Raw genomic sequence first — 25,676 nt, 5'->3', positions numbered from 1 at the left:
AGAAGAATGTAGCTAAAATAAACAGGAGACACAGTTACTTACAATTTCTGTGAGTTTAGTAGTTTTGATAAACATGGTTCACATTGTAAGAACATGTTGCTCTGATGTTTTACAAGTATAACATTTTGGTGTTGCTTACTGTGATTTTTTTTTTTTTTTACTGTGAATGTATTTTTTTCTCTTTTAATAAGCCATTTTCCCAGTGTAACTCAATTTCTTCTTTTGTTTTAGTTTCCTTTTGTCTCTCAGTTATACTGATTTAAGTGAATCAAATTCTTTAAAGCTTTCCATGATCTGGCTCAAGCTTTTAAAAATCTCTCTTCATCCTTCCTTCCTTTCTTTTTTTCTCCTTCCTTCCTTTAACACTTTGTGTCATCTGATTAAATCATTTGATATTCACACAATCCTAGGAAGCAGGTACTTCTCATATGTGCCACCTTTGGCTGAGAGAAGTTTAGTAACTTGCCCAGGGTCACACAGCTAGTGACACAGATGTTTTTTAAACCTGAGGCAGTCTGATGTCAAACTCTGCACTTCTAACGCTTAATATCACCTTCAGCCTTCATGTACAGTACTTTTCATGTCCTGGGCTCCAGCTAAGCTGTATTTTCTTATTGCCATCTGTTTGCCTTTGCACTGCCATTCCTTCTCTCCAGACTGTCCTTCCTCTTCACTTGTATAGTGAATGCTACTCATCTTTCAAAGCCAAAATGTTCTCTCCTCCACTAGCTTCTTAGCAAGTTCCCGTCACAGTTTGTTTGGGCCTCGCCTGTGACTTTGAATCCTCTCTCTCCTGTATTACAGACTCTTGTCTGTGTCCCTTTACTGGGTTGTAGACTCTTTCAAGGCAATCACTTTTGTTTAATTCTTTTTTATATTACCCCAAAATAACAGGTTAGGTGCTCATGTAATGTTTGTTGAATGCCTTTTTATTTCTGCCACACTGGTTGTAAGATTTGAGGTGAGTTAATTTTTTGTGAAAGTAACGTTAATTTTTGTGTTTTAAAGAAGAGTAGCTAGTTTCTGAAGATGCCAGGAAACATTGCACCCTGGCAATGGTCCTTCACCATGAGTGATACCTAAAATATGACATTATGTTTTATTCATATACGTAGTTAGCTTTGTTGTCGTTGTTAGTTGCTGTCGAGTTGGCCCCTGACTCATGGGGACCCCATGCATGATGGGATTGGGCCATTGTGATCTATAGGGTTTTCACTAGCTGATTTTTAGAAAGTAGATCTCCAGAACTTTGTTCCTAGTCCATCTTAGTCTGGAAGCTCCACGGAAACCTGTTCAGCATCATAGCAACCTCTACTTATGGATGGCTTTTGGCTGTGCGTGAGGCGCGTTGGCCAGGAACTGAACCCAGGTGTCCCGCATGAAAGGCGAGAATTCTACCACTGAACTATCAAAAAAAAAAAAAAACCCCAAAACAAAAATCTGTTGCTGTTGAGTCAATTCTGACTCATAGCGACCCTATAGGACAGAGAAGAACTGCCCCATAGAGTTTCCAAGGAGCGCCTGGTAGATTGAACTGCCAACCTTTCAGTTAGCAGCCGTAGCTCAACCACTATGCCACCAGGGTTTCCACTGAACTACCACTGCCCTCTAATAAGCTTTAAATGCTATTTATTTTTGTATCTTCCAAATTGAGCAATAACAGTGATTCTAATAACGAGGAATAGGATTTTGTGTTTTTTTTTGGGAAAGTGGGAATTATTACCGTAGAAGCTAAGAAGTTTCATTTCCTGGTCTAATACCTGTATCTCGTTCAATGTCATGTAAATGAGGGCTTGTTACTCACCCGTTCATGAGTTTCACGTCTTTTGTTTCTGACTGAAAGGAGATGCACAACTCGAGAAAATTTTGAGCAAAATTGAAGGGCATCGGTCGCTCCAAAACCACCGCAGACTTCTTTGTATTTGAGGGATCTCAGTAAGAGGTGTCAGCAGGAGCAAGAAGATGCCTAATAAAATGGATCAGAGCCAAGAAATTTCCTGGGCTGGTAGAATCAATTACAACTTAAAATAACAGTTTATTTTTTATATGTTTTTATTTTTCTTACATAGCCAATATATGCTCTCTTTAAATATATAATTCTGTTTAGATTATTTAAATATATGTATGTTTTCTTTCATAAGCAATACTTCCACACTTTAAATATATATAATGTGTATACCTTACCTCCGTATAGCAACTAAACACAGTTTGGTTATGTTCCTACTATCGTTCCTTCCTCTTCCACCCTACCCATATACTCACATATTTGAGATTGTGGTATATGGATACTGTTTGCATTTTGCTTTCTTTACTTTTTAGTATACCTTGCACATATTGCTACTATATTCTTTTTTATAGTTGCATAATGTTCTGCAGTAGGGATGTATTTCCCTGACCCACTATCGGTTGTCCGTAGTCATCCTTTAGCATTTACGCTGCCAGTTTTGTGACCTTAAGCTCACCAGTTACCCACTGCCGTCGAGTCGATTCCGACTCATAGCGACCCTATAGGACAGAGTAGAACTGCCCCGTAGAGTTTCCAAGGAGCGCCTGGCGGATTTGAAGCTCACCTGTTAGGTCTTGCTAATAATGCTTAAATGACCAGTCCCTTTAGTTAAGTCAAACAACTAACCAATTCAGTGACAAAATAAATATTTAGTTGGCACCGTAAAGACCAAGTGGCCAGTTGGTTTAATTTCTTGCTTGCTTTTTAACCACTTCTGTGTCACCCCAAGCCATTTCTGAAACTTCCCAAGCATTTTTCTGTAGACCTGTATGGGAGATTATGGCTATTGGTTGAAGAATTTGTTCTTGGAAGAGACCAAGTAAACAATCTGACTGTATCTCAAAGTAATGTTGAATGTGTCATCAAATAATTCTCTAGAAACCTCATGTTATTCTATAGAGACATGTTCTCTGTCTCCCTCAGCAGAATAGATTTTGAAAGTAGACAACCTGCAGACCTTGACGAAGATCTTGGGAAAACATGTACCCTAGCTATTTATTGTTTGAGAATGTAAATAGTGAGGTCAGTGTCTTCACCACAATAGTCTTATGTTATGCGGTTGGATATTTGAATAATGGAGACAGTCAGATCGGCCCCTGAGATGTAAGAGAGTAAAAGTGACGCTCTTAAACAGGCCCATATCCCGTAAACAGCGTTCAAATTGTGCACCATCAGACGCACACATACGGGGGTGGGACTTCCAGGAAGGATCACAGTGATGTGTTGAAAAAGGGGGAAGAGAAAAAAAGACTAAGCCACTTCTGTTTCTCAGGCCCCAGAAGAAAAACTGAAGGACATTTAAATGTGTATTGAAATAGTGCTGAAATTCATAAGTAGATTTTTGAAGGCCTAGCTTCACATATTGAGACAAATCCAAAAATGAGATTACTGTTAATATTAGGGCTTTTTACATTGAGTGGAGTGATATTTTATAAGCTCCCAGAGCCCCTCCCCCCCACCTTAATCTTCTCTTTTTGGTGGGTAACTGGGAGAAGTAGAAGAGGAAAAAGAATGTGTCTTGGTATAAGCATTCTGAGGATGATGTGATTTTAACCTTACAATTTCTTTGTGTAGGCACTTCTTATATACATCAGCTCTAGTTTGCTGTGGTGAAACATTTCTCCTAAGACTTGGATGCAGTTTTTATTAACTACCAGGCCAAGCACTGGTCTTTGTAATTCATAGTCCTTGTTTCCTTATATTTGATAAAAATGTGACTATATCATTTTTTAAAAACTAAACTGTAGTTTTTAATTTATTCAGATTACAAAAGTATTATGTGCTTGTTAAAAATAAAACAAAAATATAGAAGTGTATTAAAAAAAAAAGTTAATTTTTCTCTCCTCTTCCTGAAACTCTAACCCCTTTAGGTAATCAGTGTTATAGTGTGGAATGTGCGTTTCTCGACTTTCTCTTTGCTTATATAACTATATATAAAAATATGTGCATGCATATAGTTTTTTCTGCTAAAAATAGAATCATACACATTAGGTTTTAAGATTTTTTTTTTTTTTAAGATAAAGCACCATGGACATCTCTCCAGGTTAAGAAACTCATTTATTATCATGGCCACTTAATACTCCAGAATTTATTTGACCATTCCGATTACTTCAGGTTTTATGCCACTGCAACAGTTCATCTCTGAACATCATTTGTGTGTGTGTGTGTGTGTGTGTGTGTGTGTGTGTGTGTGTGTGAGAGAGAGAGAGGGAGAGAGAAAGACATGCTAACTTAGAGAAGCTTTTATTTCTGTCTGAGTCCCCATGGTGATATTACTTTCCCAAAGCTGTAGTAATTCACAGTCCCAACTAATGCTATTTGAAAATATCTGTTTTCCCACATCCTTGCCAGCAAAATTCATTTTAGAAATACAACCTTTCTGATCTCTTTTTCCTGTTTTGTTTCAAATGATTTCTTTAGGGAGCACCTGTCACTGCCTTTACCTTTTAAAAATAAAATTTCCTCCGTCTGAATTATTCATGCCCTGTCTTTTCCTCTGATTTCTAATGTGCGTGTGGTTTGTCTTCTAGAACTAACTGGAAAAGAAAAACTTGTGCCTAAGCCCGCAGAGCTTATCTGTACTGTATTGAAATGGAACAGAACACTTGATTTCTATTTATAATAAAGTAAATAAAGACCTCTTGATCCCAATTTTCCCTTCTAAAAAGATATTTAAGAATTTGTTTCAGGAAATACAAACTTTTGATAGGAATGAACAGAAACTCATAAAATACAAAGATGGGAAATTTTAAAGAACTTTGAGGCCCAGCAGAGCCAACTGAGTTTCCCTCTTGAATCCAAAAGTCTGCAGACAAAGCTTCTTTGAGAGTGTTTGTTGTAAGCTATACTGAATTATATAAAGGGGAAAAAGTGAATCATAGCAGATAGGAATTTAAACCTGGAGTGTTGTTGGAAGCCCCTGCCCTTGTGGCTCCTGCTTGTTTTTCTGGGAGATGAGACTGGATTCCACTTCTCATGTCCTTGGAGTTGCTGAGTTCATTATAAAATTATTTGTATATAACTCCAGCAGTACATTGGCTAATCAGAAACAGCTGTACAACTGGATTCATTTATACGAACAGAACAACAAAATCAATCAGCAAAATTTCTTGTATGTGGGTAGATCGGGCCAACATTGTGTAGCCCAGAATAATAACAGTGCTTTGTAACTAACTTGACACAGATGGCAAAAAGATTGTGTTTGGGCAGCAGAAGTTGGAACTGAAAATTAAGAAACCCTGTGAGTCTTTGATATCTGCCCTAATAAAGTGTTACTGTATTTTTAATGTTAGTGTTTTAAAGGTAGGAAGCTTATTGAAGGGGCATCCCGTTTAAAAAAGAACATATCAGAGTTGTACCCTGTAAGAGTTGAGTCTCTGAATGAAGTGGAATTGACTGGACCAGTGTGCCCTGAAAGATAACTTTGTATATTTTACATTCTTCTAAACTGCCCGGGCTGGAATAAGCCAAGGGCCTCATGCTGGTAAAAACATCACAGACAAGACAGGCAAACTGACTAGAGGGACCCATGCTAAATCAGGGAGAAGACACAAGTTCCCAAGCAAGACTGATGTTGAAGTCCTGACATAGGGTAGGCAGAGGAATTCCTCAGAATGATGCGTCTTTGAGCAGAACCCCAAAGGTCCACGGGAGTGGAGTGATTTCATAGACTTTAGCCCTGTTCATTTGGTTCTATGTCAGTCTTAATGGAGACTTCAGTACAGCGAAGACAGGTGGTCTGGTGAGTCCAGGAAAATCTCTAGACCTTGAGTCTCCATGTCTGAGGGACTCTGAACTCTCCACCACTTCAAAACGTGAGTTAATATCAAGGCCAAAAGTCCACTGCCTTCTCAACTAGCCAGAGTCCTAAGCCTGGATTGGGTTCCGAGTTCCTGATTGGCTTTGATGTGGAGCTAACGGTATGGTCACTATGAATCAGAATCAACTCGGTGGTAATGGGTTCTTCTTAATCTTAGCATGTATCTGTGCAAACTTTTAGGTAGTGGCATAGTAAGGAAGAGCGCTGGTGGCCCAGTGGTTAAGTGCTGGCTGCTAACCGAAAGATTGGTGCTTCAAACCCACGAGCTGCTTTGTGGAAGAAAGATGTGGCAGTCTACTTCTGTAGAAATTACAGCCTTGGCAATCAACTCGACAGCAACGGGTTATGTTGTTGTTGTTAGGTGCCGTCGAGTTGGTTCCGACTCATAGCGACTCTATGGACAAGAGAAGGAAACACTGCCCGGTCCTGAGCCATCCTTACAGTCGTTATGCTTGAGCTCTTTGTTGCAGCTACTGTGTCAGTCCACCTTGTTGAGAGTCTTCCTCTTTTCCGCTGACCCTGTACTCTGCCAAGCATGATGTCCTTCTCCAGGGACAGATCCCTCCTGACAACATGTTCAAAGTATGTAAGATGCAGTCTTGCCATCCTTGCTTTTAAGGAGCATTCTGGTTGTACTTCTTCTAAGACAAATTTGTTTGTTCTTTTGGCAGTCCATGGTATATTCAATATTCTTCGCCAACACCACAATTCAAAAGTGTCAACTCTTCTTCGGTCTTCCCTATTCATTGTCCAGCTTTCACATGCATATGATGCGATTGAAAATACCATGGCTTGGGTCAGGTGCACCTTAGTCTTTAGGGTGACATCTTTGCTCTTCGACACTTTAAAGAGGTCCTTTGCAGCAGATTTACCCAATGCAATGCGTCTTTTGATTTCTTGACTGCTGCTTCCATGGCTGTTGATTATGGATCCAAGTAAAATGAAACCCTTGACAACTTCAATCTTTTCTGCATTTATCATGATGTTGCTCATTGGTCCAGTTGTGAGGATTTTTGTTTTCTTTATGTGAGGTACGATCCATACTGAAGGCTGTGGTCTTTGATCTTCATCAGTAAGTGCTTCAAGTCCTCTTCACTTTCAGCAAGCAAGGTTGTGCCATCTGCATAACGCAGGTGGTTCATGAGTCTTCCTCCAATCCTGATGCCTCGTTCCTCTTCATGTAGTCTAGCTTCTCGTATTATTTGCTCAGTGTACAGATTGAATAGACATGGTGAAAGGCTACAACCCTGACGCACACCTTTCCTGACTTTAAACCAATCTGTATCCCCTTGTTCTGTCCGAACAACAGCTGCCTCTTGATCTATGTAAAGGTTTCTCATGAGCACAATTAAGTGTTCTGGAATTACCGTTCTTTGCAGTGTTATCCATAATTTGTTATGATCCACACAGTCGAATGCCTTTGCATAGTCAATATAACACAGGTAAACATCTTTCTGGTATTTTCTGCTTTCAGCCAGGATCCATCTGACATCAGCAATGATATCGCTGGTTCCATGTCCTCTTCTGAAACCAGCCTGAATTTCTGGCAGTTCCCTGTGGATATACTCTTGCAGCCATTTTTGAATGATCTTCAGCAAAATTTTGCTTGTTTGTGATATTAATGATATTGTCCTATAATTTCCCCAATGTGTTATAGCGAGGGAAAATGGCAGCAGGGGGAATTGGCACCCATTCTCTTGCTACCGTACCATAGTTTTGGCACTGGAATTCATAAAACCTTGTGTCTTCTTGGGGCTGTCATATGCTGGTGCCTGGGGGCATATGTCCCCTGTGCCCTACCTTCACTCTGCCCCTGGTTTTGGATGTCCATCAACCCTCAGAGACAGTGTAGACTCTTGAACATTAAGGTACTTTCAGGTTAAGACCTGCCTTTGTGATATTGAAATCATAAATATGAAATCATTTACTTAATTTCTTTTGTGTTGCATCCTCCTTTAATGGCAGAATGGTAAAGTGGAAAGGGCAGTGGACGTGAAGCTCACCAGTCATGTTCAGATCTCATTTTTGTCGCCCAGTAGCCTTATGACCTTGAAAGCAATAAAACACTATGCAAAAATAGCGTGAAGAAATTGCAGAAATAGGGGGAAGATGAAGGCTAGTATGTGATGCCTGTGATGGGACAGGCTGTTAACATCTCCTAATAAGGTGCTATCTAAACAGAACAATTATTAACCTTTTAATTCATCAGAGATCTGATCAACCTGAAATTTTACTTTGCATGTTTTTGACTAAGTATTTAATAAGTAGGGGAGAGAAGTCTATGCCCATCACATTTCTCATTTAACTAAAATAGTATATGTGTGTGTTGTTATTGTTAGTTGCTGTCAAGTCGGCTCTGATTCGTGGAGACCCTGTGTGTGCAGAGTCCATAGGGTTTTCTTGACTGTGACCTTTTGGAAGCAGATCGCCAGTACTTTCTTCTAAGGCACCTCTGGGTTGGTTTGAACCACCAGCCTTTTGGCTAGTAGTCAAACACTTAACCATTTGTGCCGCCCAGGTGCATAATATATAAAGATCAAATTCCATTTCAGCAAACTCATGGAGTTCTTCATTTATACTTGAATTTCATTGTATACTTGATGAAGAAAACATTTGGTGAAACACTGAACTCTTGCCGTTACACAGAGATTTTCTTTGTACTGTTATTTGTGGGACTGGGATTTGAGCCAGACACTGTCTGGGTATGCCTGGCAGATTTTGTTTTATTTACATCTAGTAAAAATCACACCATCTCACTATATACAAACACACATCCATTGTATTCACCTTCATTCTGCGCACACAGTCCTGAATACACCTGTCCTCACCATCTACCGCACATAAGTGCCTGTGTGCACATACAAAAACACACATGGGCTTACTCCTATTAAGGAACACTTCAGTTATAACCAAGAAGAACCAGTTCCAACATTCATTGGAAAAGTCCATGTATTGCTGTAGTTTTATGTGTGTCAGCTTTTGCAGCTTCATGGCTCACTAATGAGCCCTCTGTACAGTCTCAGACAAAACACCATATGCAGGTGATGCTAAGTTAGTGCTTTGGAGGATGTTCTCTATGATGGCAGTGATTCCTGGGAGCAGATAAAAACACCCATATAGGGAAGGACAACACTCAATACATGGAAGGTCAGCTCAATTGGACTGGACCAAAAGCAAAGAAGTCTCCGGGATATAATGAATGCTTCAAAGGTCAGTGGAGCAAGGGCGGGGGTTTGGGGACCATGGTTTAAGGGGACTTCTAAGTCAATTGGCAAAATAATTCTATTATGAAAACATTCTGCATCCCACTTTGAAATGTGGCGTCTGGGGTCTTAAATGCTAATAAGCGGCCGTCTAAGATGCATCAGTTGGTCTCAACCCATCTGGAGCAAAGGAGAATGAAGAACACCAAGGTCACACGACAACTAAGAGCCCAAGAGACAGAAAGGGCCACATGAACCAGAGACCTACATCATCCTGAGACCAGAAGAACTAGTTGGTGCCCGGCCACAATCGATGACTGCCCTGACAGGGAGCACAACAGAGAACCCCTGAGGGAGCAGGAGATCAGTGGGATGCAGACCCCAAATTCTCATAAAAAGACCATACTTAATGGTCTGACTGAAACTAGAGGAATCCCGGCGGTCATGGTCCCCAAACCTTCTGTTGGCACAGGACAGAAACCATCCCCGAAGACAACTCATCAGACATGAAAGGGACAGGACAGTGGGTAGGAGAGAGATGCTGATGAAGAGTGAGCTAATTATATCAGGTGGACACTTGAGACTGTGTTGGCATCTCCTGTCTGGAAGGGAGATGGGAGGATAGAGAGAGTTGGAAGCTGGCAAAACTGTCATGAAAGGAGAGACTGGAAGGGCAGACTCATTAGGGGGAGAGAAAGTGGGAGTACGGAGTAAGATGTATATAAACTTATATGTGACAGACTGACTTGATTTCTAAGCGTTCACTTGAAGCTCAATAAAAGTTAATAAAAAAAAAAAATACGCATATAGGGCTCCATGGCTGGGAGATCTGATCTGACCTTTGGCTAGTGGCTGTGGCCATTGCTGGTTGAGTCTCTTGTTTGTAATTTTTACTTCTGGCCTGAGGAGCAACGTATTGCTGTTTCGGCTCAGAGATAGCCCATCTTGGATGGTGGCCAGCCAGCAGGAATTGTGCATTGCTCTTGCTTTTTGAGTTTGGGACTAATATTACAGGGTCTCCAGTTGCACATGGAAAGATTTTGGACCTATGCACTGGCACTTGGTGTCCCTGTGGACTTTCTGCCTTAGAGAGAGGTTAGAAAACTTGGCTACCTGGGAAGCTGAACCTTAGGACTGGTACCCTAGAGAGCCTAATCACCATTTGTAGATAGTGTTTAGACTAGGAGATAATGCTTTCTGAATTCCAACTCAGGTGCCTAAAACAGGGTGGAATCCCAGTAGGAGCTTCTTCTGTATTTCCTTTCTGCTCTGGCCCCAGCAACATGGAAAGGGAAAGAAGGGAGGCATTCCTGGTAATGGGGGGCGGGGGCTGGTGTGTGTGTGGGTGGAGGTAACCAGTAAATTAAGGGCGAGAGAGTCTGATGGCTCTGAGCTGCAGGGAGAGGTCCTGGCAGTGGGACCAGGAAGTAAGGAGTAAAGAGACTGGAATCCTAATCATCCTCTTCAGGAGCAGGGCCAGATTATCCAATAGGCAGGTAAGCACGGGCCTGACCATGCTTTCCAGATCATCTGTAGTAAACAATTTCACATGGGTTTCACCACATCTTTGATTGGCCAGTAGGCATAAGTAAGCCCATGCTTACCTTGCTTACTGGGTCATCCTCCCCTATTAAAAAAAAAAATAAAAAAATTTATTGGGGACTGTGAATTTGAAAAGAGGCCTTGATTCTTTAGGAAGGCACTGTGGGGTTGGGAGAGAGGCAGATGCCAGCCATACATAGAAGCAGAATCTCTGATGTGGTGAAAAAAAATGTGAAATTGTTCACTACACATGATCTGGTAAGCAAGGTAAGAATCATGCTTACCTTACTATTGGATAATCCTGCCCCTGCTGGGGAGTGAGAAGCCCCTGTGCTGATGAGGTTGCTGGAGGGATGGGATCATGGTGGGTAGAGCCCTGGAAGTGCCAGGAAACTTTGTGAGCTGGACTAACCTGTGGTCTGCCTTTAGAAAGAACTAATAAGGAAGCTTAAAAAAGAGGTGCCTTTTCATACCATGCTCACTCTCGCCTCAGCCTTTTGCACGTGGGGCTTCCTCTGCCCAGAACGCCCTCCTCTTTCTCAGCTGGCGAGCTTCTCATCCTTCCTTACATCTTAGTGCACATGTCGCCTCCTTGGGAACCCATCCCCGCTCTTTTCAAGCTCAGTGGTTCACTTCTCTAATGGTTTGTTGAGTGTCTGCCATCCCACTGGATTGTGAACTGCTTTATCCCTAGCACCAAACACAATGCTTGACATGTGGAAAGTATACAATAAATGTTGGTTGAATGAAATTGTATGTTCTTCTAGAGCAGTTATCAGGATTTTGTCTTGTTTTGTCTTCATTGTTTATTAACTGCTTGCTTGACTAAGAACTCTGGGAAACTGACACCAAGTAAATAAGTAAATAAGCCTAGAAATAGAGCATTTCTTTATTATATTGGAAGTTGGTAGAATTATGAAATTACCAATTTTTTTTTTTTTAATTTCTTGGGAGTGCATTGATAGCATAAAGTGTCTATATCTGGTTTGGCTACCTGGGTGCTGTTTCCTAATGTCTTGTCTGCCTGGGTACCACTCAGTAGTATTTTGCCAAACTCACAGAAGTTATGGATGGATGAGTTGTTCCTGTTGAGACTTCCAGTCATTATTTTTGGACAAGTAATAATAGTAATAACAGCGACATCTGATAAAGATACTGCTTATGATGTACCAGTTGTTGTCATTAGTTGTTGTTAGTTGCAGTCAAGTTGACTCTGACTCAAGGCGATCCCATGGACAACAGAATGAAATGTTGCACAGTGCTGTGCCATCTTCACAATTGTTAGTATGCTGGAGTCCATTGTTGTGGCCACTGGGTATCTTGAATGCTTTCCAACCAGGGGGCTCATCTTCCAGCACTATATCAGACAGTATTCCGTTGTGATCCATAGGGTTTTCACTGGCTCATTTTCAGAAATAGATCGCCAGGGCTTTCTTCCTAGTCTGTCTTAGTCTGGAAGCTCCACGGAAACCTGTCCACCATGGCTGAACCTACCGGTATTTAAAGTACCAGTGGCATAGCTTTCAGCATCATAGCGACATGTAAGCCACTACTGTTGTACTCAACAAACTGACAGACGTGTGGTGAACTATGTACCAGGCCATGTTCTAAACTCTCTAAATTAATTCATTGAATCCACATAAAAACCCTGTAATGCAGGCACTACTATTATTCCGTTTTACAAATGAACTTGGGGTTAATCAGCTTGCTCAAGTTCTCACAGCTGACATGTGGCTGAGTCAGAATTCAGTCCAGGCCATGTGGCTCCAGAGCCCAGCCTGAGCCACAGTGCTCTCCTGCCTGGGTTGAAAGGACCTAGGTGGCCCCAGCTTTCTTCAGGCAGACAGCCAACCACTGAAATGGTGTTCTGGTGCAGTCACCTCAGCTTTCTTTTCCTTTGTTCTCCTGTGTGCTTCTGGATTAGGGCCACCAACCCACTGAGAAAGGGCAGCCAGAAGCAACAAAGACCTACTGCTGTCCATCAGTAAAAAGGCCTGCGTTTGGTATGGCGTTTTGGGTCCAGCATTACCTTTGCTCTGGCCCATCCACTTTAGCACCTGAACCCATCACAGACACATATTCTAAAGGACCCCCTACTTCAGGGGTGTCTGATGATGAAGAAAATCTTTCTAGATTTCACCAGTACTTAACTAAGACTAGGGTAGTTGGCTAGTTCACATTATACTCTCAAGCATAAATGAATAACAAGTTACATTCAGTCCACTGGTAAGGAGTATAATATTCAACTATGAAATGCGGAATTTTTAAGAAAATCCCCCAATGTTGGACTAGGAAGCAACATGAAGATCATTTTGCCCAACCTTCCATTTCACAGATGAAGAGTTCTCAGAATCACACTCCATACTTTCCTTTAAGGGTCTCTGGACTGGCACAGGTGGGAAATACTTTCTTCCTTTCCCTCTGCAGGCCCCGCAGCACTGTCAGCCCTGGTGGTGATTTCTCTGCTGCTGTTTATCTGGCCGTCTTTTATAGGCCCAGAGAAGGACAAAATTTAAGAAGCTGGAGGAAAACAAGGTAAAACAAAACCAACTCCACTCTTAAGCCAGATCTGATGTTGGGGGTTTTCGGGGAGGTGTGCTGCTCACCAGCCCCATGGGGGATTTCCAGCCTCACATCTGTGGGTCATTGTTCTTGGTCAGAGGGCAACAAGATCTCTCGTTTTTCTGATGTGTCCCAGAAGCCTTCTAGAATTAAGGAAGAAACCAGAAGCAGAGCTGGGGTTCAGAGTTAGAATTCTGATTCTCATGTCCATAGTCTCCCTGCCTTGTCCTTAATTTGCGTGATGATTTTGGTGACATGACCTTGGAGTGTGCTGTACCAGCATCAGTCAGCCTCAAGATGTCAGACCCTTCGGGCACATTCAGGCTCAGGCTGCTGCCTCATTGCTGCTGCTCTCCCTCCTTGAACCTGGATAGTAGGGAAAGTAGCTTTTGGCCCTCCCTCTACATGGTCAGTGAGTGTGGAGGGGCCTGCTGTGGGTCAGGCACTACGCTGGGTGCAGAATGGGCTCCACTCTCTCCTGAATTTACAGTCCCAGCTCCAGTGTAAACTAGTGAACTCACATAAAACCAGTAATGGCTTCCTTTTTTGAGGAACTAGAGGGTAGGGTGTGCTGTAACTGACCCTGTTGCATAAGATGACCGTGTGAGTTCCTCCTTTTTTACCCCAATGTGGTATATCAAAAGGGCCATGGCAGAAAAGCCATGTAAATAAACACAGTCCAAATTTAGAGGCCACAGGCAAGGAACCTTGCCCTGTGTAGATTCCAGGGGCTGGAAAACAGAGGATGGCAAACCCCTTTAACTCTTCCCAGAGTCAAAATATTTTTAGGAGAGAAAATTTAAGAGGCTACAAGTGATATAAAATTTAAACAACAACAAAAAGAAGCGTACTCACAGTAGTGCCCTGTCGCTACACTTGACTGACTGCCATGAGGGGGGAATGGTATCTGAGTAGTATTTGAAAAGGGATCTCTGTGAGCAAAGAATATACCATATAAAGAACTATTGTCTAAGTCACTGTTCTAAAACCTTTTTTGGCCATGGCCCACAGTAAGAAATACATTTTTCATTGAGACCCAGTACACACATGTACACACACACATTTTTAAAGCAATTCCTATCTTACTAAACACTATGTACTTTCTATTCTATTTTATTAAAAAAGGAAAAGTTGGCTGCAACCCACTAAATTGATTCCATGGCTAGAGAATGGGCAGCAGCCTGCAGTTTGAAAAATACTGACTTAAACAGAACTGTGTCAGGCATATAGAAGGTGGCCTCATTGTGGCTCTGGGATATTTCTGCAGAAGGAGATCCAATGAATGACACAGGTGCCAGGGCCCTAGACGAGTTTCCTCACTCTTCCTACCACTAAAAGCCGGTGAGGCAGTGATGGTGACCAGGGACCATGCAAGGGGGAGGAGGTGATGGTCCTGCTCATCCAGGAAACATTTGTGTGCCTATGATGCATTGTCCTGGCACGAATAAGACACAGGTCCTGCTCATAGTCCAGGGGTGTGTAACAAATACCATCCAATATGATTTATGGTGAAATGGAAGCATAAACAAAATGATACAGGAAGCCTGAGGCCCCTTCATTCTGGGTTCCCTGAGAGGAGAAACCATGTTATAGGAATATATTCATTGTTGTGTCCCTAGTGCTGTGTCAAATAAGAAGTAGTCAATAAATGTTTGTTGAAAGACCATGTTATCTAATTAATACATGCAATTAGACTAGCAGTAATCCTAATTATCTATGGTAGTATTGTTAATAAAACGTTTGAAGGATACTTTAAAATTTTAGATTTGACTCATTAGCAGAGGGTGGGACAAAACAGATAAACAAAGACCCAGAGAAGTTCAGGTTATGTAGTAGAACTTCCGAACCTTATCTGGGTTTCAGGTCCTCTACATAGTAAGCCTTTAAGTAGTTGAGGCTTGCCTGGTTTGAGTTGTAAAATACCTTTACTAGTCCGCCTAAAAGTGAGCCTGGGAACAACTTGCTCTGGCTGTTGGCTTGGAGATGAGAAGCAGGCAAAGTGGTGTGGAGGAGTCTGACTCTGGGTACCCAGAGAACATTCTGACTTACCGCCACTGCTCATGTGAGGCTGAGCTAGGTTTTCCTGCTCAGTTTAGGCAGTTTAAGGTGATGATGAAAAAAAAAAAATATATATATATATGATGACTCAGGCTTAAATCACCCCAAATTTCTGCGTGCATGACAAGCCTCTGTAGAGAAGAGGGTGCTTGCAGACCGCTTTCTGTTGGATCCTCAGTGGAATCTTTGTTTCATGACCTGGACCAACTCAAGTGCTAATGGGGTCGTTGAGACTCTGAAAAGGTCCAGAGCGTAGGAGACCCTGGCATGGATCCTGGTGCAGAGTGAAAGGACCCCTCCATGCCCTCTAAGCTGTCCAGCCCCAAGTGCTGGCCTTCAGCGCCCAGGCTTGTCAGTCCAGACACCAACTTTCTGTCCTGCTGCTGCGTTAAATTAGCTACAGATCCTTCTTTTAAGCAGTTCTAGTGTGTGGGGTTTTTTGTTTTAGTGTGGGGGGGGGGTGGGCAGAGGGTATTTTCGGGAAGGAAAGGAAAGATAATACATGAGAAAAATACCAGCATAGCATGGTTCTCTCTGAGTCATGTCAGGTCACCTGAGGATTTGTACTAAGGAGATACCCCTAAAATTGAACAAAGTTAACCTCAAATTGATTGCTGTACGTTATAGACATTCACTCAGCTGGGAAATGAGGTTAGTGTACACTCCTCAAAAGATCCCCTGGAATCCAGCCACAAAGAACAGGTGACTCTTTGGAAAGGGAGTGGGCGTTGGGACCATGGGCATGTGAGGGGCCTGACAGAGGACGGGCCCACCTAACAGACCCTTTGTCTGTGTTTTAAGAACATGCTTAGTTAATTCTAGGGGCCCTGGTGGAACAGTGGTTAAGAGCTATGGCTGCTAACCAAGAAGTCGCAGTTCGAATCTACCCGCTACTCCTTAGAAACCCAGTGGGGTAGTTCTACTCTGTCCTGTAGGGTCGCTATGAGTCGAAATCGACTCAGTGGCAACAGGGTTTTATTTTGTTTTGTTTTTTAGTTAATTATACTGCTGGGTGGAGCACATGGTTAAGCACTTGGCTACTAACCAGAAAGATGTGGTTCGAATCCACCCAGAGGTACCTTGGAAGCAAGATCTGGCAAACTGTGAAAAATCACAGCCATCAAAAATGCTGTGGTGCACAGTTCTACTCTAAAACACATGGGGTTGCCATGAGTTGGAATCAATTCCATCTGTTTTTTTGGTTAGTTATTTATACCTGGTTAAGATAACACACTTGAATAAGACCAAAGCTAAATGCAAAAGAGCATTCAGATAAGAAAGGCAGTGCCTGGAGTCCGGGGTTCTAGCTCCAGCTCAGTCACTGTGTGACCTTTGGCCATTCTTAAAACCCCTTGGGCCCCAGTTTCCTCATCCATAAATTGGGGAGTTGGAGATGCTCCCTCTGATCTCCTTCAGCCAAACACCCTGTGGCTCTTTTCAGCCTGAGAGACATTTTCTGGCAGAAAAGAGAGGCTGCCCAGAGCTTCCTTCTCAGGCATCCAGTGAGCACATTCTTTCCTGTGCCCACATATGGAAGCAATTTCTTGATTATACAGGGCACTCGTGCTGCCGCTAAGCTCAACCGAAACAGAGGAGATCGGCGGTGGTGAATGGAAAAAAGAGAAAGCCTGCGTGCGTGCATTTCCCGTGTTTTCCTACCACCATGCCCTTTCACGTCTGCAGTCGCTCTGTGTTTTCTGTCTCCATGCCAGTAGGTTTGGGATCTTTCACAGATAAAATCCTGATAAAAATAAAGTGAGAGTCCTAGCTAACTGTGTCTCCCCTAAGGCCAAAGCCTGCTCTGTGAAACTTTCTCTCCATGAAGCTTTAAGGGTAGGGGATTGAAGGGAAAGGAGCATGAATTCCTGGGTTTTCTTCACACAGTTATTGTAATTTTTCTTTCTGGTCTGTTAAAACAAGGACTGTTGACAGTTGCCTGCAAGGTTCTTTGTAAAGATCAACTGGGCACCATCAGCCAAGAGCTTTGAAGGGGCGAATGTTTTATTAGTTCCTTCTCTGCCAAGCTAACCCTTTACTAATGTCCCTCTTCTGAACTCACAGAGGGTTTTGGTAGTGGTTGTCTGCTAACTCTTGTGAACTGGGGTCACCAGAGCATTTACTCCTAAATTCAGAAGATTAGAAGAGTGATTTTTTCTAGAGCATAAACTTGTTCACAAAGCTTCGTCTATAGCCCTGGTCCCCCATAAATGGTTCTAAAAACCTTATTTCCTGTCTTCACTCCTAGCCCTAATTATTGGCAAAGATTAGTGAAAAGGACATATTTATATAGAAATGCTTTTTGTTCCCTTTTCAGTCTCTAACTTCGCTACCACCTAATCCCCCACTGACTTAAAAAAAGAAAAATGTTAATTTTGTAAAGCAGAGGTATTCTCCCTGGAGGTGAAATCTAAGTAAGGAGGGATCTGTAAAAATAACCAAGTTTGTTAAAGGTGTTGCATTAATCTTGTCATAAATACTTTCTGGAAAAATGTCTCAAAATTAAGACAGTAAGCTGATGAATGTTGAGTCCCAGCAGAGACCACATTATTTTTTTGTTTTGTTTCTGGGTTTCCAGTGCAGAGCCTTCTGGTTTAAGCGGCCCTGTATTCCCTACAGAGAGAGCATGTTTATGACCCTGGTTTGCTTCATCTGGGGTTGCTGCTGTACAGGGCTAGAAATCAAACATGGCATGAAGACAGAACACTTACCAGAACCTTCCTATTTCAGGACACTCAGATTAGCTCTGCTTGGCTGCAAATACAGTTGGAATTCTATGCATAGATTTTTCTCTCATGGGTTTCTTGCCTGTTTCAAAGCAGCTCAACTTTGACACTCTATAGAACCATAATGAGAAATGTTTAAGTCTCAACTCTGTAGGATTCTGTACTAGATTCTCTTTACCGCTAGTCAAAGAAAGTTCAGCTGACCTGCTTCCTGTCCTCTAGGTGCTAACAGGCTGAAACACCAGTCCAGGAGAAGTTACTGAATTGAAGTCTGTTCCTGCCAGTGAGAGGCAGAGTATTACCTTGGGGTGAGGTTAGGTGCTCTGCTGCCAGGATGATGCAGCTCCTGGCTCTCCTGAGAAGGTGAAGGGAGACCATGCACTTCACCTGCACCTTTCCTTCAGGGATTCTCCTTCTGTCCAGGACAAGCAACACATCCTGCCTCTGGCCATACCCACCCAGACACCATACAGCCTCTGACTAACAGAGTTGAACCCGGGTTCTTCAGGCAGTCATCCTTGTGCCTCCTCACTTCTCTGCTACTTGTTTCTGCCTCATCTGTTGATTCAACAAACATTCAATAAGTGTTCACTGTGGAGGCTTGCTTAAATCAAGGGCCCTGTCTCCATGGAGTTTACATTCTACTAAAGAAAAACAAGAAGCCCTGGTGGAACAGCGGTTAAGTGCTTGGCTGCTAACCAGAAGGTCAGTGGTTCAACTCCACTAACCACTCTGTGGAAGAAAGATGTGGCAGTCTGCTTCCATAAAGATTACAGCCTTGGAAACCCTATGGGGCAGTTCTTTGTTCACTAGGGTCACTATGAGTTAGAATTGACTCGATGGCAATGGATTTAGTTTCTTTTTTTTTTAAGGGAGAAACAAGTAAGGGAGTAAGCAAGTAAACAAATAATTAGCTAAATTAGATAAAAACTGGACAGGATGATGGGATAAAGAATGCCAAGGATGCTACTTGATATACAGCTGTCAAGGAAAGCTTATGCGAGGAAGTGACGTGAGTTGAAATATGAATGTCAAGGACCCTGATGTGATGATCTGGGGAAAGCTTGCACCCGGCAGAGGGAATGTCAAATGCAAGGCCCTGAGGAAAAGAAAGTGTGGCCTTGGGGATGAACCTCTAAGATGAACCCAACAATCCTTTTCCAGTCTAGATGTGAAAATCTCCACTCTGGGAACCCATTTACTACCTGTCAAATAGTAATAATAGTATTAAAAAAAAAAACAAAAACCTTGCCATCAGGTCGATTCCAACTCATAGCGACTCTATAGGACAAAGGAGAACTGCCCCATAGGGCTTCCAAGGAGCACCTGGTGGATTTGAACTGCTGACCTTTTTAAAAAATTTTTTTCTATTGTGCTTCAAGTGAAGTTTACAAATCAAGTCAATCTCTCATACCACAATTTGTATATACCTTGCTATTTTTGCTGTATACCCCTAGTTGCTCTCCCCCTAGTGAGACAGCACACTTCTTATCTTGGCCCTGTATTTTCATGTAAATTAAGCTAACTTCTGACCTCCTCTGCCTTCTCATCTCCCCTTCAGACAGGAGCTCCCCACGTGGTCTCAGGTATCTACTTGATTCTTGATTTAAGAAGCTCACTCCTCAGCAGTATCATTTTCTATCCTATAGTCCCGCCCAATCCCTGTCTAAAGAGTTAGCTTTGGGAATGGTTCCTGTCTTGGGCTCACGGAAGGTCTGGGGACCATGATCTCCAGGGTCCTTCTAGCCTCAGTCAGACCATTAAGTCTGGTCTATTTACAGGAATTTGAGGTCTGCATCCCACTGCTCTCCTGCTCCCTCAGGGGTTCTCTGTTGTGTTCCCTGTCAGGCTAGTCATTGGTTGTAGCCGGGCACCATCTAGTTCTTCTGGTCTCAGGCTGATGTAGTCTCTGGTTTATGTGGCCCTTTCTGTCTCTTGGCCTCATAATTACCTCGTGTCCTTGGTGTTCTTCATTCTCCTTTGCTCCAGGTGGATTGAGACCAATTGATGCATCTTAGATGGCCGTTTGCTAGCGTTTAAGACCCCAGACACCACTCTCCTAAGTGGGATGCAGAATGTTTTCTTAATAGACTTTATTATACCAATTGACCTAGATGTCCCCTGAAACCATGGTGCCCAAACGCCTGCCCCTGCTACGCTGACCTTTGAAGCGTTCATTTTATTCAGGAAACTTCTTTGCTTTTGGTTTATTCTGGTTGTGCTGATCTCTCCCATATTGTGTGTTGTCTTTCCCTTCACCTAAAATATTTCTTGTCTGCTATCTAATTAGTGAATACACATCTCCCCCCTCCCTTCCCACTCTCGTAACTGTCAAAGAATATTATCTTCTCTGTTTAAACTATTTCTTGAGTTCTTATAAAAGTGATGTCATACAGTATTTGTCCTTTTGCAGCTGGCTAATTTCACTCAGCATAATGCCTTCCAGGCTCCTCCATGTTATGAAATGTTTCATGGATTCATCGGTATTCTTTATCGATGCGTAGTAGTATTCCATTATGTGAATGTACCATAATTTGTTTATCCATTCATCTGTTGATAAGCACCCTGGTTGCTTCCATCTTTTTGCTATTGTAAACAGTCCTGCAGTGAACATCAGTGTGCATATATCTGTTCCTGTAAAGGCTCTTATTTCTCTAGGATATATTCCAAGGAGTGGGATTGCTGTGTCTTATGATAGTTCTATTTCTAGCTTTTTAAGGAAGTGCCAAATTGATTTCCAAAGTGGTTGTACCATTTTACATTCCCACCAGCAGTGTGTAAGTGTTCCAGTCTCTCCACAACCTCTCCAACATTTATTATTTTGTGTTTTTTGGATTAATGCCAGCCTTGTTGTAGTGAGATGTGAACTGCTGACCTTTTGGTTAGCGGCTGTAGCTCTTAACCACTGTGCCACCAGGGTTTCCAGTAATAGTATAGCAAATGTTTATAAAGTGCTTACTGTGTGTCTGGCTCTCTTCTTGTATTCTCATTTTACAGATAAAGCAACTAAAACACAAAGAGGTTAGACAACCTACTTAACATCACAGAGCTAGTAAGTGGCAGAATGAGAATTTGAACCCAGGCAATACAGTTGCAGAGATGATTTAGGGCACAATTTTTTATACTGAAGAATTCCACACCCGTGGTTTCCATGTATTGGTCCATGCTCTAATCCTTGTAGCCGCAGACTGGTCTGGTTTAATTAAAACAAGACAGACCTGAAAATATTTGAAGATAGTTATCACATCTCTCTTGGCTCTTATCCACCATGCTAAGCAATCAGGGAGCCATTCTACCCTGGATCTCCTCTCCCAGAGAAGTACAAAGAGGATGTTAGAACTTAGAGTCCAACTTAAGACACCTGTGAGACCAAGGAAGCACTATTGAAAATTATGGTGGGATAGCAGGCATAAATGGGCACTGTCTGGGCAAAGGTGTCATTCATCCTACCTCCAGGTCCTGGTAAAAATGCTACCCCTTGGAATGCCTTCTGAAGACTGCATTCAAGTGGAACCTGAGAAAGTTGAGCTAACTATGCAGAGATACATTAATGATGGGAAAGCATTAGGTTTTAGGAGTCTGCCATTAGTCATGCTTCGTGCAGTGGAAAGGTACTAGACACCAAGTAGAGTCTTAAAATTGTTGTTGTGATCTTGGATGAGTCTCCTTTCACCCTGGGCTCCCAGCTTCCTCATCTGTAAAGTGAAAGGTTGATAATCTGGATGTCCCTAACAGTTCTAAAACAGACCCCATGCCTGCCTCCCTGTACAAGCAACAGTCTGTATTCTCACTTTGAAGCCACTAACATGGAACTTGGAGTTTTTAATTCATTTTCTGTCAGTTCACCACTTTTCTACCCAGAATTATTTGCCAAACTGTAGAGGTAGAATTTTAGAGTGCCACAAGATCCCCTTACTGAGCCTCAATGCTTGACCCACTTTTACCGCCTGTGTATCCTGTCTTCTCCCTACAACCTAATGCCTCCGCAGAAGTTACTCCGTAGAAGATGAAAAGTTAGAAAGTTTTCCATTCTCTGAGGTTGCTGGGTCCTAGGGAACCATTGCAAGTGGCATCTGTTCAAAGACCACCTCATCTAGAGAAGAAAAAAAGAATGGGAACTAGTTCCCATTTTTTAAGTCTAGACTTCTGCTGTCTCTCAGCAGTGTTTAAAGGTGTTCATGGTTAGTCTTACCAACTGACAGGACATTGATGTTTACGTTTAAGGTTCTGTTTCTCTCACCTAGTGTTTGGAGCTTTGCAAACACTAGGAGTTGGTCCTTCTATTTCAAAACATGGAACATTCAAACTGTCAAATCTCTCCTAAATCCACTTCTTTGCTTTTAATCTCCATCACAGAAAAAGTATTAATTGGAGCTAGTTTTAAATGAGACATGATGTATCCCCCAAAAATACACTGATAATTTTCCTTACAAGAGAGCATTCAGGAACTTCAAAGCATTTTACTTACGAGAGGGCATTCAGGAAATTCAAAGCATTATAAGCCGTTAAAAACGTGCTTGGCATTTATTTGGTTTTTGATTTGTACAGAAGACAGATACTTTGCTTAGGCCATAGTTACATAACAATCCTTTTTCCTTCTAAAAGAGCGTCAGTTATTAGAAGTAGCAACCCAAAGTCCCACCAAGCCAGGATAAAGTTAGCAGTCTTTCACTTAATTCTGCAGTCATACATGCTAATGTAAATGTCTGATATTGGGGCTTTAAAAATAATCCGGAAACCCTGGTGGCATAGTGGTTCAGTGCTACAGTGGCTAACCAAAAGGTTAGCAGTTCGAATCCAGCAGGCACTCCTTGGAATCTCTATGGGACAGTTCTACTCTGTCCTGTAGGGCCGCTATGAGTTGAAATCAACTTGACGGCAATGGGCAAATAAGCCAGCATGTCCTGAATTATGTAACAGTGCCTGTCACCTGTCTTCATGGAGCATCTATATAGTGTATATGTGTGTAACTGATTGGATACCTAGGTTAAAAGCTGTTTATTTCTACTCGTCCACTGACAACAAGTCATTAGGCAGTGTACATGTAAAAACTGGCTGTTCTATTCTTTGGGTAATGACAGATTTTCCAGACTAAACTGAGCATTTGATATTTGATGTCCATTTCAGCTAAGCCAGGAGCTCCAACTTCTCCAGTGTTCTAGTTTCACTTGATAGTAGCCGCTGGGCAACCCCATGCCCTTGTCCACAGCTGCTGACCTGCACTGCTGGTGAGTGGGAAGAAAAGGAACAGCAGGAATGTGTTGGTCTTGGGCTAGCTTCCATTCATATGTTAATACGTACCACCCATTCTTGGTTGGCCTCCCTAACTACTGTCAGGCCTGGAATCTCTTTTTTAAAAGGAAGGAAAATCTTTTCATTGGGAAATGTGTTAAAACCAGAGAAAATTCCAGAGTTAAAAATGGGACATAAATGGGAGCTGGTGGTATGATTTCCTCTATTTTAGCTTTGTTTCTATCTTGGATCTGCCTGTGAGAAACATTGGCTTGTTTTGCGTGAAATTTATTCTATGCAATAAATCCTTATTCCCTTTCATTCATGTATTTAGTTTATTATTCTTACATATTACTGTGTAACAAATACCCCAAAACTTCGTGGCTTCAAACAACGATCCAACAAAGACTTGCTCACAATTCTGCTATCTGGGCTGGGCTCAGCTGGGCAACTCTGCTGCTGGTCTTGCTTGTGGTCGGTTTTGTGGCTGCATTCAGGTGGTGGGTTAGCTGAAACAGCAGTCAGCTGGGGAAGCAGGAATGGCAGGGTTTCTCTCTTTCTCTAGTAGTCTTTGAGCCTCTTCCTGTCTACATGGTAGCTAGCATTACAAAAGCAGAAACTGCCAGGCCTTCTTAAGTTTTAGGCCCAGAACTAGCAGGTATCACTTCTGCAGCATTCTGTTGCTTAAAGTAAGTCACAGGTGCAGCCCAAATTCAAGGAGCGGAAACTGTACAAGGTGTGAATACCAAGAGACCTGGGTCATTGAATGGAGCCCTGGTAGCATAGTTGTTAAAGCACTGGACTGTAACCCAAAAGCCAGTGGTTTGAAACCACCAGCAGCTCCATGGGAAAAAGATGTGTCAATCTGCTTTTGTAGAGATTTACAGCCTTGAAAGTCCTGTGGGGTCGCTATGAGTTGGAATCTACTCGACAGCAGTGGGTTTGGTTTTTTGTTTGTTTGGATGGTTCATTGGAGCCACCAGTGGAACAGACTACTACACAATCAGTTCTTCCATCAATTGATATTTATTGAGTGTAAAACATGCACCAGGCACTGAGCATTACAATGACAAACAAGCTAAGCATGGTCTTTACCCTCAGGGAGCTTATAATCTATAGGGAACACAGCTGAGTAATCAGGAAATTATCACAAAGATTGATGAGAGCATATTAGGAGGAATATGAAAACCAGATGTTCATGGAAGGATGGAGGGGTCATCCCTGTGGAGATGGAGGAAGAGGTTTACTGGCAGAGGAACATGTTTTCAGGCCAGTAGATAAAAGACAACATGGCTCTTTCATGGAACTGAAAGAAGTTCTGTGTGACTGGAGAGCAGAGTTTAGAAAGTAGGCTGTGTAGGTATGTTTGGCAGGGAAGGAGGAGGGATCATATGTAAAGCTGGCAAAATAAAAGACCTGGAGTTAAGCAGGGGCCTCACCAGGTCTTATGGTTTACCAGTGTTCTTAATGCTGAGAACATTGGACTTGATTCCAGTCATGATAGGAAGAGGATTTTAAGCCGATCTGCGTTTCAGAGAGGAAGGGGCTGGTCCTGGAGACCCCCAGGAGGCTGTTGCAGAAGCCCAGGCAAGAGCGGGTGGTGGAGCTCAGGATGAATCTCAAAGATACTAGGAAGCAGAATCCACTAGATTAGTGATTGGTTATGGGGGTGAGTGAGAAGGAAGAGACAAGGGTCACCCTCAAATTTCTGGCTTGGGTGTTTGTCACATTCCCTGCAGTAAGAAACCCTGGAGGATGGGCAAGAATGGGCCTCATAGGATGGGATGGACATTCTGAGGAGAGCCAACTTGGACATACTGAGTGTGATTCCTTGGAGTTTTAATACACTACAAACCTTTTTCAGGCTGATAGGCTATGAGATCCTTAGGTGCTTCTTAACGTCTGCTTGTGATTTCCATACCCCTGCATATGCATTGTTCCTTTCTGCTTCTCCCCTGCCCTCCCAGGGAGAAGATGCAGTGGCCAGGTCTGAGGCAGGAGTGTTCAGGGATGCCATATCCTTGAACCTTCTTAAGAGTAGTGGGTTGTAGACACTGGTGATGAAGAGTTATAAGATTTGGGATTGGTGGGTTGCAGAAAATTTGGAAAGGGGGAAGAGAAAAAAAAAAAAAGCCAGTTATAAGAAAGTTAAGAAGTGACAGAAGTCATAATAAAGGCAAGAAAAAGGAATAATCTAAGCAGGGGTGGGGAGGGTGGGGAGGAACTAGAATAGAAAAGACAAAGAAAAAGAGATGACTGTACTGACTATAGCCTCTGTTATGGAAAACTCTGGAATCTTGTTCTTTTTTGGAAAAGAAGGAACCCTGAAAAGGCAAGGGACATACAAACAGAGCCGTTTTTTAAAAACTGAGTAGAATACTTTCTTGTCTGTTCCCAAGTGATCTGACAGAGAAATATCTGTAGCCCGAGAGAATGGAGAGGGAGCATGTCCCCATTATCAATTTTTAATAAACATAAATGGTATAATAAATTATGCATGGAGGAACAGTATAAAGCATTAAACAATGAAG

General features: G+C 42.4%; 1 protein-coding gene across 3 annotated transcripts in view; it reads left to right on the top strand.

Moving 5' to 3' along the window:
* WIPF1 (WAS/WASL interacting protein family member 1) overlaps window positions 1-25,676 on the top strand; it is a 142,857-nt gene that overhangs the window by 5,345 nt on the left and 111,836 nt on the right. Inside the window, exon 2 of one of the 3 annotated variants that reach the window (XM_049887484.1) lies at window positions 12,998-13,105. The exons of 1 other annotated variant lie outside the window; for it this stretch is intronic. The gene's annotated coding sequence lies outside the window, so the exon portion shown is untranslated. Of the gene's footprint in view, window positions 1-9,058; window positions 13,106-25,676 lie in introns of those variants that run through there. One more of the 3 variants, XM_049887487.1, reaches the window with a different exon arrangement.

This window comes from Elephas maximus, chromosome 6 (genome assembly GCF_024166365.1).
Source record: "Elephas maximus indicus isolate mEleMax1 chromosome 6, mEleMax1 primary haplotype, whole genome shotgun sequence".
NCBI classification, from domain to species: domain Eukaryota; kingdom Metazoa; phylum Chordata; class Mammalia; order Proboscidea; family Elephantidae; genus Elephas; species Elephas maximus.
Note: the sequence above shows the minus strand (reverse complement) of the source record. Positions and strands in the feature narration are given on the sequence as shown.